The 18,107-nt window shown below is 40.5% G+C and overlaps 1 pseudogene across 1 annotated transcript; it reads right to left on the bottom strand.

The window, feature by feature from the left end:
* Window positions 1–16,506: 16,506 nt before the first annotated feature.
* On the bottom strand, window positions 16,507–17,614 carry LOC309840056 (Y-box-binding protein 3-like; annotated as a pseudogene). The gene has a single exon. The product of its transcript is annotated as a Y-box-binding protein 3-like (transcript).
* Between the last annotated feature and the right edge of the window lie 493 nt (window positions 17,615–18,107).

Genomic DNA, 18,107 nt, shown 5'->3' with positions numbered 1-18,107 from the left:
GTTTGGATTTGCATTTCTCTAATGATTAGTGATATTAAGCATCTTTTCATGTGCTTTTTGGCCATCTGTATGTCTTCTTTTGAGAAAGGTCCTTTTGCACCTTCCACCCAATTCTTGATTAGGTTTTTGTTGTTGCTGTTGTTGTTGAGCTGTATGAGCTGTTTGTATATTTTGGAGATTAATCCCTTGTTGGTTGCTTCATTGGAAAATATTTTTCCCATTCTGTGTGTTTTCTTTTCATTTTATTTATCATTTCCTTTGCTTTGCAAAAGCTTTTTAGTTTCATCAGGTCCCATTTGCTTATTTTTATTTTCATTACTCTGGGAGGTGGGTCAAATAAGATCTTACTGCGTTTTATGTCAGAGCGGTTTCTGCCTATGTTTTCTTCTAAGAGTTTATAGTATTTTTTCTTCATTTAGGTCTTTAATCCATGTTGAGTTTATTTTTGTGTATGGTGTTAAGGAGTCCTCTAATTTCATTCTCTTACATGTAGTTGTCCAGTTTTTCCAGCACAAATTATTGAAGAGACTGTCTTTTCTCCATTGTATATTCTTTCCTCTTTGTCATAGATTAGTTGACCATAGGTGAGTGTGTTTATCTCTGGACTTTATCTCTGATTTTTAATTTGAGATTTAAATTGTTTCCTGAGATCATTCAATGAAGTCACCATTACCCTGATACCAAATTCAGACAAGATATCACAAAAAAGAAAATTACAAGCCAATAACACTGATGAACATTGATGCAAAAATCCTCAGAAAAATATTTGCAAACAGAATCCAACAACACATTAAAAGGATAATATGCCCTGATCAAGAAGGATTTATCCCAGGGAGGCAACGGTTTTTCAGTATTCTCAAATCAATCAATGTGATACACCACTCAACAGATGGAAGAACAATAAACCATATGAACATCTCAATGCAGACAAAGTTTTTGACAAAATTCAACACATATTTACGATAAAAACTCTCCAGAAAGTAGGCATAGAGGGAAACTACCTCAACCTAATTAAGGCCATATACAACAAACCAACAGCATACATCATTCTCAATGGTGAAAAATTGAAAACATTTCCTCTAAGATCAGGAAGAAGACAGGGGTTCCCACTCTCACCACTATTATTCACCATAGTTTTGGAAGTTTTAGCCACAGCAATCAGAGAAGAAAAAGAAATAAAGGAATCCAAATTGGAAAAGAAGAAGTAAAACTGTCACTGTTTGCAGATGACAGGATACTATATATAGAAAATCCTAAAAACACCAGCAGAAAACTACTAGAGCTAATCAATGAATTTTGTAAAGTAGCAGGATACAAAATTAATGCACAGAAATTTCTTGCTTTCATATGCCCTAACAATGAAAGCAGAAAGAGCAATTAAGATACAATCCCATTAACCATTGCAACAATAAGAACAAAATACCTAGGAATAATTCTACATAAGGATGCAAAAGACCTGTACTCAGAAAACTATAGGATACTGATGAAAGAAATCAAAGACGACACAAACAGATGGAGAGACTTACCATGTTCTTGGATTGGAAGAATCAATATTGTGAACATGACTCTACAATCCAAAGCAGCCTACATATTCACTTCAATCCCTATGAAATTACCAATGGCATTTTTCACAGAATTAAAACAATCTATTTTACAGTTTGTATGGGAAAAAAAAAGGCCCTGAATAGCCAAAGCAATCTTGACAAAGAAAGGAGGAATCAGTCTCCCTGACATCAAAATCTATTAGAAAGATACAGTAATCAAGACAGTATGATATTGGCACAAAAACAAAAATACAGACCGATGGAACAAGATACAAAGTCCGAGATAAACCCGCTACCTATTGTCACCTAATCTATGACAAAGAAGCAAGAATATACAGTGAAAAAAAGATAATCTCTTCAATAATTGGTGCTGGGAAAACTGGATAACTACATGTAAGAGAATGAAATTAGAACACTCCTTAACACCATACACAAAAGTAAACACAAAATGGATTAAAGACCTAAATATAAGACCAGATACTATAAAACTCTTAGAGGAAAACATAGGCAGAAACTTCTCTGACTTAAATCGTGTTAAGATATAGTTTGACACTCCTCCTAGAGTAATGAAAATAAAAATAAAAGTTAGCAAATGGAACCTGATGAAAATTAAAAGCTTGTGCAGAGGAAAGGAAACCATAAACAAAACGAAAAGATAAGCCAAAAAATGGAAGAAAATATTTGCCAATTAAGCAACCAACAAAGGACTAATCTCCAAAATATGCAAACAACTCACACAGCTCCAAAACAACAACCAGAACAACAACAAAACCCAATCAAAAACTGGGTGGAAGTTCTAAAAGGACCTTTCTCGAAAGAAGGCATACAGATGGCCAAAAAGCACATGAAAAGATGCTCAACAGCACTAATTATTGAAGAAATGCAAATGAAAACTACAATGAGGTATCACCTCACACCAGTCAGAATGGCACTCATCAAAAAATTGACATATGACAATGCTGGGAAATACACGTGGAACAATTCCTACAGAACACCTACTGAACGCTGGCAGAAGACCTCAGACTTTCAAAAAGGCAAGAAACTCCCCACGTACCTGGGTAAGGCAAAAGATAAAAGAATAAACAGAGACAAAAAGATAGGGATGGGACATACACCAGTGGGAGGGAGCTGTTAAGGAGGAAATGTTTCCACACACTAGGAAGCCCCTTCGTGGGCAGAGAATGTGGGTGGTGGAGGGAGAAAGCTTCAGAGCTGCGGAGGAGAGCACAGCAACAGGGGTGCGGAGGACATAGTGGAAAGATTCCCGCACAGAGGATTGGTGCTGATTGGCACTCACCATCCCGAGAGGCTTGTCTGCTCACCCGCCAGGGCAGGTGGGGCTGGGAGCCGAGGCTTGGGCTTCGGTCTGAGCGCAGGGGAGGACTGGTGTTGGCGGTGTAAACACAGCCTGAAGGGGTTAGTGCACCACGGCTGGACGGGAGGGTGCCCGGGAAAAAGTCTGGACCTGCTGAAGAGGCAAGAGACTTTTTCTTCCCTCTTTGTTTCCTGGTGCACGAGGAGAGGGGATTAAGAGCACTGCTTAAAGGCGCTCCAGAGATGGGCGCGAGCTGCAGCTAAAAGTGCAGACAACAGAGACGGGCACGAGACCCTAAGGCTCCTGCTGCTGCCAACAAGAAGGCTGCTTGGGAGCACAGGTCACTATCCACAGCCCCCTTCTGGAGAGCCTGTGCAGCCCGCCACTGCCAGGGTCCCGGGATCCAGGGACAGCTTCCCTGGGAGAACACACGGCACACCTCAGGCTGGTGCAATGGCATGCCGGGCTCTGCCACCGCAGGCCCACCCTGCACTCCGTGCCCCCGCTTCCCCCGGCCTGAGTGAGTCAGAGTTCCCGAAGCAGCTGCTCCTTTAACCCTGTCCTTTCTGAGTGAAGGACAGATGCTCTCCGGAGAACTACATGCAGAGGCAGAGCCAAATCCAAAGGTGAGGGCCTGGAAGCTGTGAGAACAAAGAAGAGAAAGGGAAATCTCTCCCAGCAACCTCAGAAGAAGTGGATTAAAGCTCCACAATCAACTTGATATACCCTGCATCTGTGGAATACATGAATAGACAACGAATCATCCCAAATTGAGGAGGTAGACTTTGAGAGCAGGATTTATTATTTTTTCCCCTTTTCCTCTTTTTGTGAGTGTGTATGTGTATGCTTCTGTATGAGATTTTGTCTGTATAACTTGGCTTCCACCATTTATCCTAGGGATCTATCTATCCGTTTTTTTTTCTTAATAATTATTCTTTTTTTAATAACTTTATTATCTTTTATCTTACTTTATTTTATTTTACTTTATCTTCTTTCTTTCCTTCTTTCCTTCCCTCCTCCCTTCCTTCTTCCCTCCCCCCTTCCTTCTTCCCTCCCTCCCTCATTTCTTTTTTCTTTCTTTTTTTCTTTCTCTCTACTTCTACTAATTTTTTCTTTCTACTTTTTCTCCCTTTTATTCTGAGCCGTGTGTATGAGAGGCTCTTGGTGCTGCAGCCAGGAGTCAGTACTGTGCCTCTGAGGTCGGAGAGCCAATTTCAGGACACTGGTGCACAAGAGACCCCACAGCTCCACATAATATCAAATGGCGAACATCTCCCAGAGACCTCCATCTCAACAACAGCACCCAGCTTCACTCAACGACCAGAAAGCTACAGTGCTGGACACCCTATGCCAAACAACTAGCAAGGCAGGAACACAACCCCATCCATTAACAGAGAGGCGGCCTAAAATCATAAGTCCACAGACACCCTAAAACACACCAGCAGACGTGGAAATGCCCACCAGAAAGACAAGATCCAGCCTCATCCACCAGAACACAGGCACTAGTCCCCTCCACCAGGAAACCTAAACAACCCATTGAACCAACCTTAGCCACTGGGGACAGACACGAAAAACAACAGGAACTACAAACTACAACGGGAACTATGAACCTGCAGCCTGCAAAAAGGAGACCCCCTAACATAGTAAGATAAACAAAATGAGAAGATAGAAAATCACACAGCAAATGAAGGAGCAAGATAAAAACCCACCAGACCTAACAAATGAAGAGGAAACAGGCAGTCTACTTGAAAAATAATTCAGAATAAAGATAGTAAAGATTATCCAAATCTTGGAAATAGAATAGACAAAATGCAAGAAACATTTAACAACGAACTAGAAGAACAAAAGATGAAACAAACAATGGTGAACAGCACAATGAATGAAATTATAAATACTCTAGATGGGATCAATAGCAGAATAACTGAGGAAGAAGAATGGATAAGTGACCTGGAAGATAAAATAGTGGAAATAACTACTGCAGAGGAGAATAAAGACAAAAGCATGAAAAGAACTGAGGACAGCCTCAGAGACCACAAGGACAAATTTAAATGCACCAATATTTGAATTATAGGGGTTCCAGAAGAAGAACAGAAAAAGGAAGGGACTGAGAAAATATTTGAAGAGATTATAGTTGAAAAGTTCCCTAATATGGGAAAGGAAATAGTTAATCAAGTCCAGGAAGCACAGAGAGTCCCATACAGGATAAATTCAAGGATAAATGAGCCAAGACACATATTAATCAAACTGTCAAATATTAAATAGAAAGAAAACATATAAAAAGCTGCAAGGGAGAAACAACAAATCACACTCAAGAAATCCCCATATGGTTAACAGCTCTTCTTTCAGCAGAAATTCTGCAAGCCAGAAGGGACTCGAAGGACATATTTAAAGTGATGAAGGAGAAAAACCTGCAACCAAAATTACTCTACCCATCAAGGACCTCACTCAGATTTGATGGAGAAATTAAAATGTTTACAGACAAGCAAAAGCTGTGAGACTTCAGCACCACCACACCAGCTTTACAACAAATGCTAAAGGAACTTCTCTAGGCAAGAAAGACAACAGAAGGAAAAGACCTACAATAACGAACCCAAAACAATTTAGAAAATGGGAAAGGAAAATACATAATGAAAATTACCCTAAACGTAAGTGGATCAAATGCACCCACCAAAAGACACAGATTGGCTGAATGGATACAAAAACAAGGCCCATATATATGGTGTCTACAAGAGACTCACTTCAGACCTAGAGACACATACAGACTGAAAGTAAGGGGATGGAAAAAGATATTCCATGCAATTGGAAACCAAAAGAAAGCTGGAGTAGCAATTCTCATATCAGGCAAAATAGACTTTAAAATAAAGACTATTAGAAGAGACAAAGAAGGACACTACATAATGATCAAGGGATCGATCCAAGAAGAAGATATAACAATTGTAAATATTTATGCACCCAACATAGGAGCACCTCAATACATAAGGCAAATACTAACAGCCATAAAAGGGGAAATTGACAGTAACACATTCATAGTAGGAGACTTAAACACTCCACTTTCACCAATAGACAGATTATCCAAAATGAAAATAAATAAGGAAACACAAGCTTTAAATGTTACATTAAACAAGATGGACTTCATTGATATTTATAGGACATTCCATCCAAAAACAACAGATTACACATTTTTCTCAAGGGCTCATGGAACATTCTCCAGGATAGATCATATCTTGGGTCACAAATCAAGCCTTGGTAAATGTAAGAAAATTGAAATTGTATCAAGTATCTTTTCCGACCACAACTCCATGAGACTAGATATCAATTACAGGAAAAGACCTGTAAAAAATACGAAAACATGGAGGCTAAACAATACACTACTTAATAACGCAGGGATCACTTAAAAAATCAAAGAGGAAATTAAGAAATACCTAGAAACAAATGACAATGGAGACACGATGACCCAAAACCAATGCAATTCAGCAAAAGCAGTTCTAAGAGGGAAGTTTATAGCAATACAATCCTGCTTTAAGAAAGAGGAAACATCTCGAATGAATAACCTAACCTTGTACCTAAATCAACTAGAGAATGAAGAACAAAAAAACCCCAAAGTTAGCCGAAGGAAAGAAATCATAAAAATCAGATCAGAAATAAATGATAAAGAAATGAAGGAAACAATAGCAAAGATCAATAAAACTAAAAGCTCGTTCTTTGAGAAGATAAACAAATTTGATAAACCATTAGCCAGACTCATCAAGAAAATAAGGGAGAAGACTCAAATCAATAGATTTAGAAATGAAAAAGGGGAAGTAACAACTGACAATGCAGAAATACAAAAGATCATGAGAGATTACTACAAGCAACTCTATGCCAATAAAATGGACAACCTGGAAGCAATGGACAAATTCTTAGAAATGCACAACCTGACAAAACTGAATGAGGAAGAAAAAGAAAATATAAACAAACAAATCACAAGCCCTGAAATTGAAACTGCAATTTAAAATGTTCCAACAAACAAAAGCCCAGGACCACATCACTTCACAGGCAAATTCTATCAAACAGTTAGAGAAGAGCTAACACCTATCCTTCTCAAACTCTTCCAAAATATAGCAGAGGAAGGAACACTCCCAAACTCATTCTATGAGGCCACCATCACCTTGATACCAAAACCAGACAAGGATGTCACAAAGAAAGAAGACTACAGACCAGTATCACTGATGAACATAGATGCAAAAATCCTCAACAAAATACAAGCAAATAGAATCCAACAGCACATTAAATTTATCAAACACCATGATCTAGTGGGGTTAATTCCAGGAATGCAAGGATTCTTCAATATATGCATATCAAACAATGTTATAAACCATATTAAAAAATTGAAGGAGAAAATCATTATGATCACCTCAATAGATGCAGAAAAAACTTTCAAGAAAATTCAACACCCATTTAGTATAAAAACCTGCAGAAAGTAGGCATAGAGGGAACTTTCCTGAACATAATAAAGGCCATATATGACAAACCCACAGCCAACATCATCCTCAATGGTGAAAAACTGAAAGCATTTACACTAAGATCAGGAACTAGACAAGGTTGCCCACTCTCACCACTCTTACTCAACATAATTTTGGAAGTTTTAGCCACAGCAATCAGAGAAGAAAAGGAAAGAAAAATAGTCCAAATCAGAAAAGAACTAGTAAAGCTGTCACTCTTTGCAGATGACATGATACAATACATAGAGAATCCTAAAGATGCTACCAGAAAACTACTAGAGCTAATCAATGAATTTGGTAAAGTAGCAGGATACAAAATTATGAACAGAAGTCTCTGGCATTCCTATACACTTATGATGAAAAATATGAAAGTGATATCAAAAGAACACACCCATTTACCATTGCAACATAAAGTATAAAATATCTAGGAATAAACCTACCTAAGGAGACAAATGACCTGTATGCAGAAAATTATGACACTGATGAAAGAAAATAAAGATGATACAAATAGATGGAGAGATATACCATGTTCTTGGATTGGAAGAATCAACACTGAGAAAATGACTCTACTACTCAAAGCACTCTACTGATTCAATGCAATCCCTATCAAACTACCACTGGCATTTTTCAAAGAACTAGAACAAAAAATTTCACAATTTGTATGGAAACACAAAAGACCCCGAATAGCCAAAGCAATCTTGAGAACGAAAAACGGAGCTGGAGGAATCAGGCTCCCTGACTTCAGACTATACTAGAAAGCTACTGTATTCAAGACAGTATGGTACTGGCACAAAAACAGAAATATAGATCAACGGAACAGGATAGAAAGCCCAGAGATAAACCCACGCACATATGGTCACCTTATCTTTGATAAAGGAGGCAGGAATGTACAGTGGAGAAAGGGCAGTCTCTTCAATAAGTGGTGCTGGGAAAACTGGACAGGTACATGTATAAGCATGAGATTAGATCACTCCCTAACACCATACAGAAAAATAAGCTCAAAATAGATTACAGACTTAATGTAAGGGCAGAAACTATCAAACTCTTAGAGGAAAACATAGGCAGTACACTCTATGACATAAATCAGAGCGAGATCCTTTTTGACCCACCTCCTAGAGAAATGGAAATAAAAACAAAAATAAACAAATGGGACCTAATGAAACTTCAAAGCTTTTGCACAGCAAAGAAAACTATAAACAAGACCAAAAGGTCACCCTCAGAATGGGAGAAAATATTTGCAAATGAAGCAACTGACAAAAGATTAGTCTCCAAAATTTACAAGTAGCTCATGCAGCTCAATAACAACAACAACAAAAAAAACCCAATTCAAAAATGGGCAGAAAACCTAAATAGACATTTTTCCAAAGAAGATATACAGACTACCAACAAACACATGAAAGAATGCTCAACATCATTAATCATTAGAGAATTGCAAATCAAAACTACAATGAGATATCATCTCACACCAGTCAGAATGGCTATCATCAAAAAATCTAGAAACAATAAATGCTGGAGAGGGTGTGGAGAAAAGGGAACACTCTTGCACTGCTGGGGGGAATGTGAATTGGTTCAGCCACTATGAAGAACAGTATGGATGTTCCTTAAAAAACTACAAATAGAACTACCATATGACCCAGCAATACCACTACTGGGCATATACCCTGAGAAAATCATAATTCAAAAAGTGTCATGTACCACAATATTCATTGCAGCTCTATTTACAATAGCCCGGAGATGGAAACAACCTAAGTGTCCATCTTTGGATGAATGGATATAGAAGATGTGGCAGATATATACAATGGAATATTACTCAGCCATAAAAAGAAACGAAATTGAGCTGTTTGTAATGAGGTGGATAGACCTAGAGTCTGTCATACAGAGTGAAGTAAGTCAGAAAGAGAAAGACAAATACCGTATGCTAACACATATATATATATATGGAATTTAGGAAAAGAAAAATATATCATGAAGAAGCTAGGGGTAAGACAGGAATAAAGACACAGACCTACGCGAGAATGGACCTGAGGTTATGGGGAGGAGGACGGGTAAGCTCTGACAAAGTGAGAGAGAGGCATGGACATACATACACTACGAAACGTATGGTAGATAGCTAGTGGATAGGAGCCACATAGCACAGGAGATAGCACATAGCACAGGGAGATCAGCTCTGTGCTTTGTGACCGCCTGAAGGGGTGGGATAGGGAGGGTGGGAGGGAGGGAGACGCAAGAGGGAAGAGATATGGGAACATATGTATATGTATAAGTGATTTACTTTGTTATAAAGCAGAAATGAACTCACCATTGTAAAGCAATTATAATTCAATAAAGATGTAAAAAAAAAGATAATGCTGGAGAGTGTGTGGAGAAAAGGGAACCCTTCTACGTTGTTGGTGGGAGTATAAATTGGTACAGCCACTGTGGAGAACAGTATTGCGGTTCCTTAAAAAACTAGAAATACAGCTAACATGTGAACCAGCAATTCCACTCCTGGGCATATATCCGGAGAAAACCATCATTTGAAAATATGCATGCACCCAGATGTTCATTGCAGCACTATTTACAATAGCAACGACATGGAAGCCACCTAAATATCTATTGACAGAGGAACGGGTCAAGAAGAATGTGGTGCATATATAGCATGGAATGTTACTCAGCCATAAAAAAGAATGAAATAATGCCTTTTGCAGCAACATGGATGGACTTAAAGATTGTCATACTGAGTGAAGTAAGTCAGAATGAGAAAGACAAATATTGTGATATCACTGTGTGGAATCTCACATAATGGTACAAGAAAACTTGTTTACGAAAGGGAAATCTAGTTATAGATGTACAAAACACACTTACATTTACCAGGGGGAAAGGGTTAGAGGGATAAATTGGGAGATTGGGTTTGATATATACACACTATTTTATATATATATATATATATATATATATATATATATAAAACATGATTTTTAAGGACCTACTGTATACCTCAGGGAACTATACTCAATACTCTGTAATAACCTATATGTGAAACGAATGTAAAAATGAGTAGGTATATGTATAACAGATTCACTGTGCTTTACAGAAGATAGTAACACAACATTGTGAATCAAGTATATTTCAATTAAAAAAAAGAAAACTGTCCTGAAAGTGGGTGTAGAGGAAATATACCTCAGCATATTAAATGCCAGATGTGACAAACCCACAGGTAACATCCGACTCCTCAGTGAAAATTTGAAAGCATTCCCTCTAAGATCAGGAACAAGACAAGGATGCCCACTCTCACCACTTAATTCAACACAGTTTTGGGAGTGCAGCCACAGCAATCAGAGGAGTAAAAGAAATAAGAGGAATCCAAATTGGAAAGTAAGAAGTAACACTGTCCCTGTTTGCAGATGACGTGATACCATACACAGAACATCCTAAAGACAGAGGATACACAATTAACATAACGAAGTCTGATGCATTTCTATACACTAACAAGGAATTATCAGAAAGGTAAATTAAAGAAACAATACCGCTTACCATTGCATCAGAAAGAATAAAATACCTAGGAATAAACCGACCTGAGGAGGCAAAAGACCTGTACTCTGAAAACTAAAAGATGCTGAGGAAAGAAATTGAAGATGACACAGATGGAAAGAGATACCATGCCCTTGGATTGGAAGAATCAATATTGTTATTCACATTTAAAGTGGCCATACTACCCACGGCAAACTACAGATTCAATGCAATCCTTATCAAATTACCAACGGCATTTTTCAGCGAAGTAGAAAAAAAGTTTCTTAAATATGTATGGAAACACAAAACACCCCTAATAGTCAAAACAAGCTTGTGAAAGAAGAACATGGCTGGAAGAATCAGGCTCCCTGATTTCAGACAACAAAGCAACAGTAATCAAAAAGTATGGTACTGGCACAAATACAGACAGACATCTGAATGGAAAAGCATAGAAAGCCCAGAGATGATAAACCCAGGCACCTATGATCAATTAATCTACAATGAAGGAGGCAAGAATATACAATGAAAAAAGACAGTCGCTTTCAATGAGTTGTGCTGGGAGAACTGGACAGATACATATAAAAGAATCAAATCAGAACATTCTTTAACACCGTATCCAAAAATAAACTCAAAATGGATTAAAAACCTAAAAGTAAGTCTGGATACTATAAGAGTCCTAGAGGAAAACATAGGCAGAAGACTCTCTGACCTAAATTGCAGCAATAATTTTTTGGATCCCTCTCCTAAAACAAAGGAAACTAAAGCAAAAATAAACAAATGGGGCCTAATTAAACGTAAGAGCTTTTGCACAGCAAAGGAAACCATCAACAAAGCCAAAAGACAACCTACTGAATCTAGGAAGATATTTGCAAATGATATATGACCAATATAGTGTCAATATCCAACTTATATGAACAGCTCAAAAAACTTAACTTTAAAAAAAAAAAACCACCCTGCTTTAAAATGGGAAGAAGAACTGAATAGACAACTTTCCCAAGAGGGAATGCAGATGGCAAACAGACACATGAAGAGAATCTCAGCACCAATGATCATCAGGGAAGCACAAACCAAAACCACAATGAGATATCACCTGACACCTGTCAGAATAGCTATCATCAAAAAGTACACAATAAGAAACGTTGGCAAGGATGCGGAGGAAAGGGGACCCTGGTACACTGCTGGTGGGAATGTGAATTGGTGCAGCCACTATGGAAAACAGTATGGGGGATACTCAAAAAACTAAAAATAGAACTACCATATGACCCAGCAATTCTACTCCTGGATATATATATCTTAGCAAAACAAAGACAGTAATTCAAAAAGATACATGCACCCCAATGCTCATAGCAGCATTATTTACAATTGCCAAGGTATGCAAGCCACCTAAGTGTCCATCAACAGATGGATTAATAAAGAAGATGATGCATACACACACACACACACACACACACACACACACAATAGAATACTACTCAGCCATAAAAATGAATGAAATTTTGCCAATTGCAGCAACACGGATGGACATGGATGACACTATGCTCAGTGGAATTAGTCAGACAAGGACAAATATTGTATGATATCAGTTCTATGTGGAGTCTAAAAACTACAGCAAACTAGTGAATAAAACAAAAATGAAGCCGACTTACAGGTACAGAGAACCAACTAGTGGTTACCAGTGGGGAGAGGGCACATGGGAGGGGCAATGTAGGGGTAAAGGGGAAAAAAGTGTTATTGTGGGATTACATGAAATCAGTGTATGAAACTTTTGAAAATTGACCTTTAAAAAAAAACCAAAAAATTAAAAAGGGGGAAAAATGAGGTACGCTTCTTATCTATGTATCTAAATCTACTTAATGGAATATTACTCAGACATAAAAAAGTATGAAATACTGCGATTTGCAGCAATATAGATGGACCTAGGGTATATAATGCTTAGTGAAATGTCAGACAGAGAAAGACAGATACTGTACATCACTTACATGGGCAATCTGAAAAATAGTACAAATGGATGTATGTGCAAAACTGAAACAGACTTACAGATATAGAAAGCAAACCTGTGGTTACCAAAGTGGAGAGGAAAGGGGAAAGGGACAAATAAGGGGTATGGGATTACCAGGGACAAACTGCTATGTCTAAAATAGATAAGCAACAGGATATGCTGTATAGCAAAGGAAATTATAGCCATTATCTTTTAATAACCTATAATGGAGTATAATCTGCAAAAATACTGAATCATTATGATGTGGAAATGAAATGAACATAATACTGTAAATAATATATTTCAATTAAAAACAATAGCAGAACCTAGCCAACCAGTCAGGAAGAGCATGGGAGCAGATAGCTCCAAATACAGAAGAGAAAAAGGAAATCCAAACTGGCACCTGTGACTGCGTGCCCTTCCCACATCAAGGGGATCCATGAAGTGATTCAGAAGTGCCATTGTCTTGATACTGCAAGTCACAGGAAGGAAGAGGATTGTTGCTGGGGTTTCTGCTTCAGCTTCGTGACCCACCTTACTCTTAGGAAGGTGAGGAATCACATCCCCTTGGCTTCACATTCAATTGAAATAGGACACTGGGGATTCTGGGACGATGCTCTCATGCATTCCTACCCAAATTCTCTGGAACTTGGTCTCCCAATCAAAGATATCTAAGGACGTGTGCTATTATTGAAGGCTTTAGGATGGGACATGTCACCTTTCAATGGCCCAAACAAAGATAACTGCTAAGTTCACATTTTTCAGTCAAGAAAACCAAGTAATATCTGGTACATGAAGTGGGAGTGAAAGAGAGGAAAGACGATTAGCACAAAGGATATATTTCTTTTTGCTATTGTTTTTGTTTTTTAGCTCAGGCATCTCTCTGTTGTGCTTAGGTGATACACTTTGGCTCCTGTTGGGCTGTTGGAGTTGCCTTAAGTATGCCTAAATACTGGAGCAGCTGGGAAACAGCAGAAAGTTGCTGCTGTCAGTTAAATATACTCACCCCCAGATACGTATTTCTGTGACCAGCCTCTGTATCCTTCAGTTTTCCCCTGTTCCACCCCCAGCCAGCAATCACCAGGTCAACTCCACTTAATGGATCCTGTCAGGCACCCTTGCGAGCAGGGATAATTCAAGATCCCTTAGTTGGGTCCTTTATGGCCTCCATTCTCCCACAGTGAATGCTCCATGGCCAGGCCGACCAATCCAATGTCTCCTGATGCATATACCTCACACAGCAGGGAGAAGCCTATGAACCCAACCTTGTATATACTGAAGACATTTTCCCTCACCATATCCATGCCTGTTATTTTGGCATAAAATGGCACCCTGGAAAGATCTGCGTTATTTCCTAATAATAGCAGGTTTAGTCTCATTTAAAATCTTCCCCCATTCTCTCTTGGTGCTGTGCGTCAGTATAAATTCTTATGCTTAGCGATTTTTGGTGCACTCTGCTAGTCTCTGAAGAAGTCAGCTGGTATAGTGGGAAGTGCACTGGGCTAGGAGTCTGGAGGAACAACTTCTAGCTGTATGGTGACATGACTTTATCAAATCTGAGCTCTGTGGTGATTGCTAGATATAATTTTAAATTCAAGTGTCCAAGTAGTGGTTCCTTTAGCCTGGAACTAACCCTGCCACCATCTAGGTCACCTGTGTTTCCTCTCACATCCTGTGCTAACTCCACCAGAGCACTCACTCCATTGTGTAGCCATTGCCAGTTTTGTCTCACTCTCCACTAGGCCGTGGGCTCCTTGAGAGAAAGGACCATCTTCTTCATCATGGTGCAACTCCTAGTGCCTGACAGTGTTGGGCACAAGTGGGCACTCAAATATTCTCTGAATGAGGAATCTCTGCTGTTTCTACTTGAATTGATTGAGGATATTTAGCCATAACGAATGACTGAATACTGACTCTCCAAATACCTTATGCTAGCCTATAATGTGGTGTAAAATGCCTCAACATTTAAATGGGAAAAGTATTTTGATCCTGCTACTTATATTCCAATTTCCTTAATCTGTAAAGTGAGGCTTTAAAGACCCCTGTTGGTTTCCAATTTATTGATTGCTCGTTTTCCCCACCCCACCCCCAAACCCAACTCCTGCCTCCCATCCATCAGCCCCCACATATGTTCAAATAAAGACCAGTATGGGGATGACATTCCCAGTCAGAGCCTCTCTGTTTGATGGGAAAGGCCTGAAATGGGCTGAACTTCACCTGCTAAGCCTTCCAGAAATCCTCCACAGGCCCCCTGGATGAACTCAACCAGGAAGCACAGATGAAATCTATAGACTAGGTGTTTCTATTCATCTCCATATGTATGCACCACAAAAATTATACCTGCTTCCATGCTCACTTTCTTTTTTAAAATTAATTAATTAATTTATTTATTTATTCTTTTTTTCCTTAAGTTTCTTCCCCAGATTTATTGAGATATAACTGACATATAACATAGTGTAAGTTTATGATGTACAATGTGCTAATTTTATACAGGTATATATTGTAAAATGTTACTCACAATAAGGTTAATTAACACATCTTTCACCTCACATAATTAGCATTTTGTCGTTGTTGTCATGGTGAGAACATTACTGCTCTACTCTTATAGCAACTTTCAAGTATACAATACAGTATTGTTAACGATAGTCTTCATGCTGTACATTAGTTCCCCGGAACTTACTCAACTTACTACTGAATGTTCATACCCCTTGACCAGCATATCTCATTTCCACCGCCCCCCTCCAGCCCCTCATGCCCATTTTCTTTTGTATACTTAAATGGTGTTAGATTAAATCCATTAAAAGGAAAAAAAAAAGGCACACAGTGAGGCAAATTCTGTTTCCAGAGAGCCACATTTCTTACGTGTCATGGTGATGTACTCAGTTTTTTGCGTTTTGCCACATAGAGTACTACCTATGAAGTAATGTGGGTAGTTGGGCCCACCCTCCTGATTTATTGCTCAAATTCCAGGGTAGGGGAAGAGGATGAAAATAAAAGAGATGGGGATACTTCTATCTTCATGTATTCTTATCTTTTAGAATACCCCAAGACATTCAATGTTTGAGTCCAGAATTAGTCTTAAATTCATGGCTTGTAAAGAGAACAATATGTAGGATCTTTGCTAAAACTCATTCTAAAAAAAGATTGAAAGGACAGTCTCAATACAATTATGGGCTAGTAGGCTTTAAAAAATTTCAGACAACAGTGATATCATATAAAAGCAACATGAAATGTTTTATTGAGAAAATGACCACTCAGGTGAGTAATATCACAACAGCAATGTCAGAACATCTTCAATATCAGATAATCTTCATTTCTGTGTTAAAAATAAAAAATAATTTTTAAAATTACTTCAACTCATTCACCTGGGGATACAGAATAAAAGCTGCGGTCCTGGTCAGATCTTTAAAAAGAATAGATTCAGAGGTGTGTGTGTGCCTCTGTGTGTGTGTGTGTGTGTGTGTGTGTGTGTGTGTACAGAAACTACCAAGGCAGATGGTATGAGGGAATTTAGAAATACATAAGTCTTGTAATTTATCCTTCCCCAGCCCCTGGGGAAGGGGCATGTATTTTTCTCAGGGCACAAATCTAACAGTCAGTGTGGATGTTTGGACTGCATTGCAACAAAGGGCATTATCTCTTCAAGGGGACAACACCTGCAGTCCAGGCCAGGGAGTTCCGGGGGAGGGAGCCAAGCTATTACTTGGCCCGGATGGCAGAGGGGGCATCCACGACCAGGGGGTTCTCCACCTCAGCGGCGCTGCTCTTCTTGTCCACAGCAACAAAGGCAGGTGTTTCATTGGGGCTCTTCTTGATCTTGCCCTCTCTTCCCTCCAGATCCTGGCCCTGGACGCCAGGCGTCTGCTGTGGGCGGCGGCGCGGGTTATTGGGGCGGCGGGATCCATAGCTTGGAGGAGGCCTCTGTTGCAGATCGCCGCAGGCGTCGTGCTGGCTCTCCCTGTGCTCCACCTCCAGCTCCGCAGGGATGCCTTGTGAGGGTCTTGGACCAAGAGAGGTGCCTAGGTCCCTAGGGCAGCTTAGCAGGTAGCTGGGGCCCTGATGCCATCACGGCAGGCTCTGGGGCCTTGTGTTCTGTGCGGACCCTGTCAGGTGGTCGGGCCATGGGCCGCTGGTGGTAGCCAGGATCGATGGGCGACAGGTCAAGTCTGGGGATCTGAGGCAGTGCGGGAAGCACCGAGGCCTTTGCTCTTGGGGGTGGCCAGGCCTACGGCGCCTCAGGCCCTGGGCCACAGTGAAGCCTTCGCCACTGCCCTCGCCTTTGTCAACGTTGTGCTCAGCACCCTTGGGACCGTATGGTGGCGGGGCTCGGCCGTGGATAGAGAATCCCCAGCGGAAGCGGGGGCTGTGGGCAACATAGCGGCTTCCCTCCACTGGGGCGCCCGCTCACGTTAGTGGTCTCGGTGCCCCGCTCGCCCTGCACAACGTGGAACTCGACAGTCTCGGCTTTGCCCACGCTGCGTTTGAACTTGCGAGGGTTGTTCTGGGGGATGGCCATCTGTTGAACGAACACACCTTCGTGGGTATCATGCCTACTGATGAAACCATACCCATTCTTCACATTCAACAACTTGACGGAGCCTCGCACCCACTTAGGTATGACTTTCTTGGGCACCTTTCCCATGGCGCCCACCGTGGTAACCTTGGGTATCACATCCCCGCTGAGGTTGCCAGCACCTAGGGCTCAGGGCAGATCTCTGCCTCCCATGGATGCCAGGTATTTCTGCGAGGCTTGAGGGGAGAAGGAAGCGGCCACCTCCGTGAGGGAGGCCTCTCCAGCCTCATTCATGAGGCCCTCCTTGCTCTCCTTTCTCAGAGAATCTGAGGGAAATTTGGCCCTCTTATGCTGGAAGGTGGGGGAGGGGCTGGAGGCAGGACCCTCTCCAAGAGGGTAGTGGGTAAGGGTCAAGGGCTCTCTGGCTTCACTCTGAGACTCTTGGAGACGCCTATGGGGTCTCCTGGGGCAGGAGTTCACAGACCAAACAATGGCTACTGTGGTGATGTCTCACTGTGGGGTGGGGTGGGGCGTTCCTAGATGGGGCTCGAGCTGGGAGGTAGGGCAAATGCACTCCTCCCCATGCTCCTGCCAGCATGTCACAGTACCTCATGGTTTCTGGTGGAGAGGCGGCACACTTGAAGCTCTAGGGAGTGGTCTTGAACACCCTCTTACTTGCTTGAGTGGATGTGAGGAGAGGACCCAACTTCCATCCGTCTTCCTTGGCTGGGGAGATTCACAGCCTCCTAAGGGCACTCTCTCTCAGTCTTCTCTCACAAAACCGTGG

The sequence above is a fragment of the Grampus griseus genome (genome assembly GCF_964374135.1).
Source record: "Grampus griseus genome assembly, chromosome: X".
Lineage (NCBI taxonomy): Eukaryota > Metazoa > Chordata > Mammalia > Artiodactyla > Delphinidae > Grampus > Grampus griseus.
The sequence above is the reverse complement of the archived record's forward strand: the minus strand, read 5'-3'. Positions and strand labels throughout refer to the sequence as shown.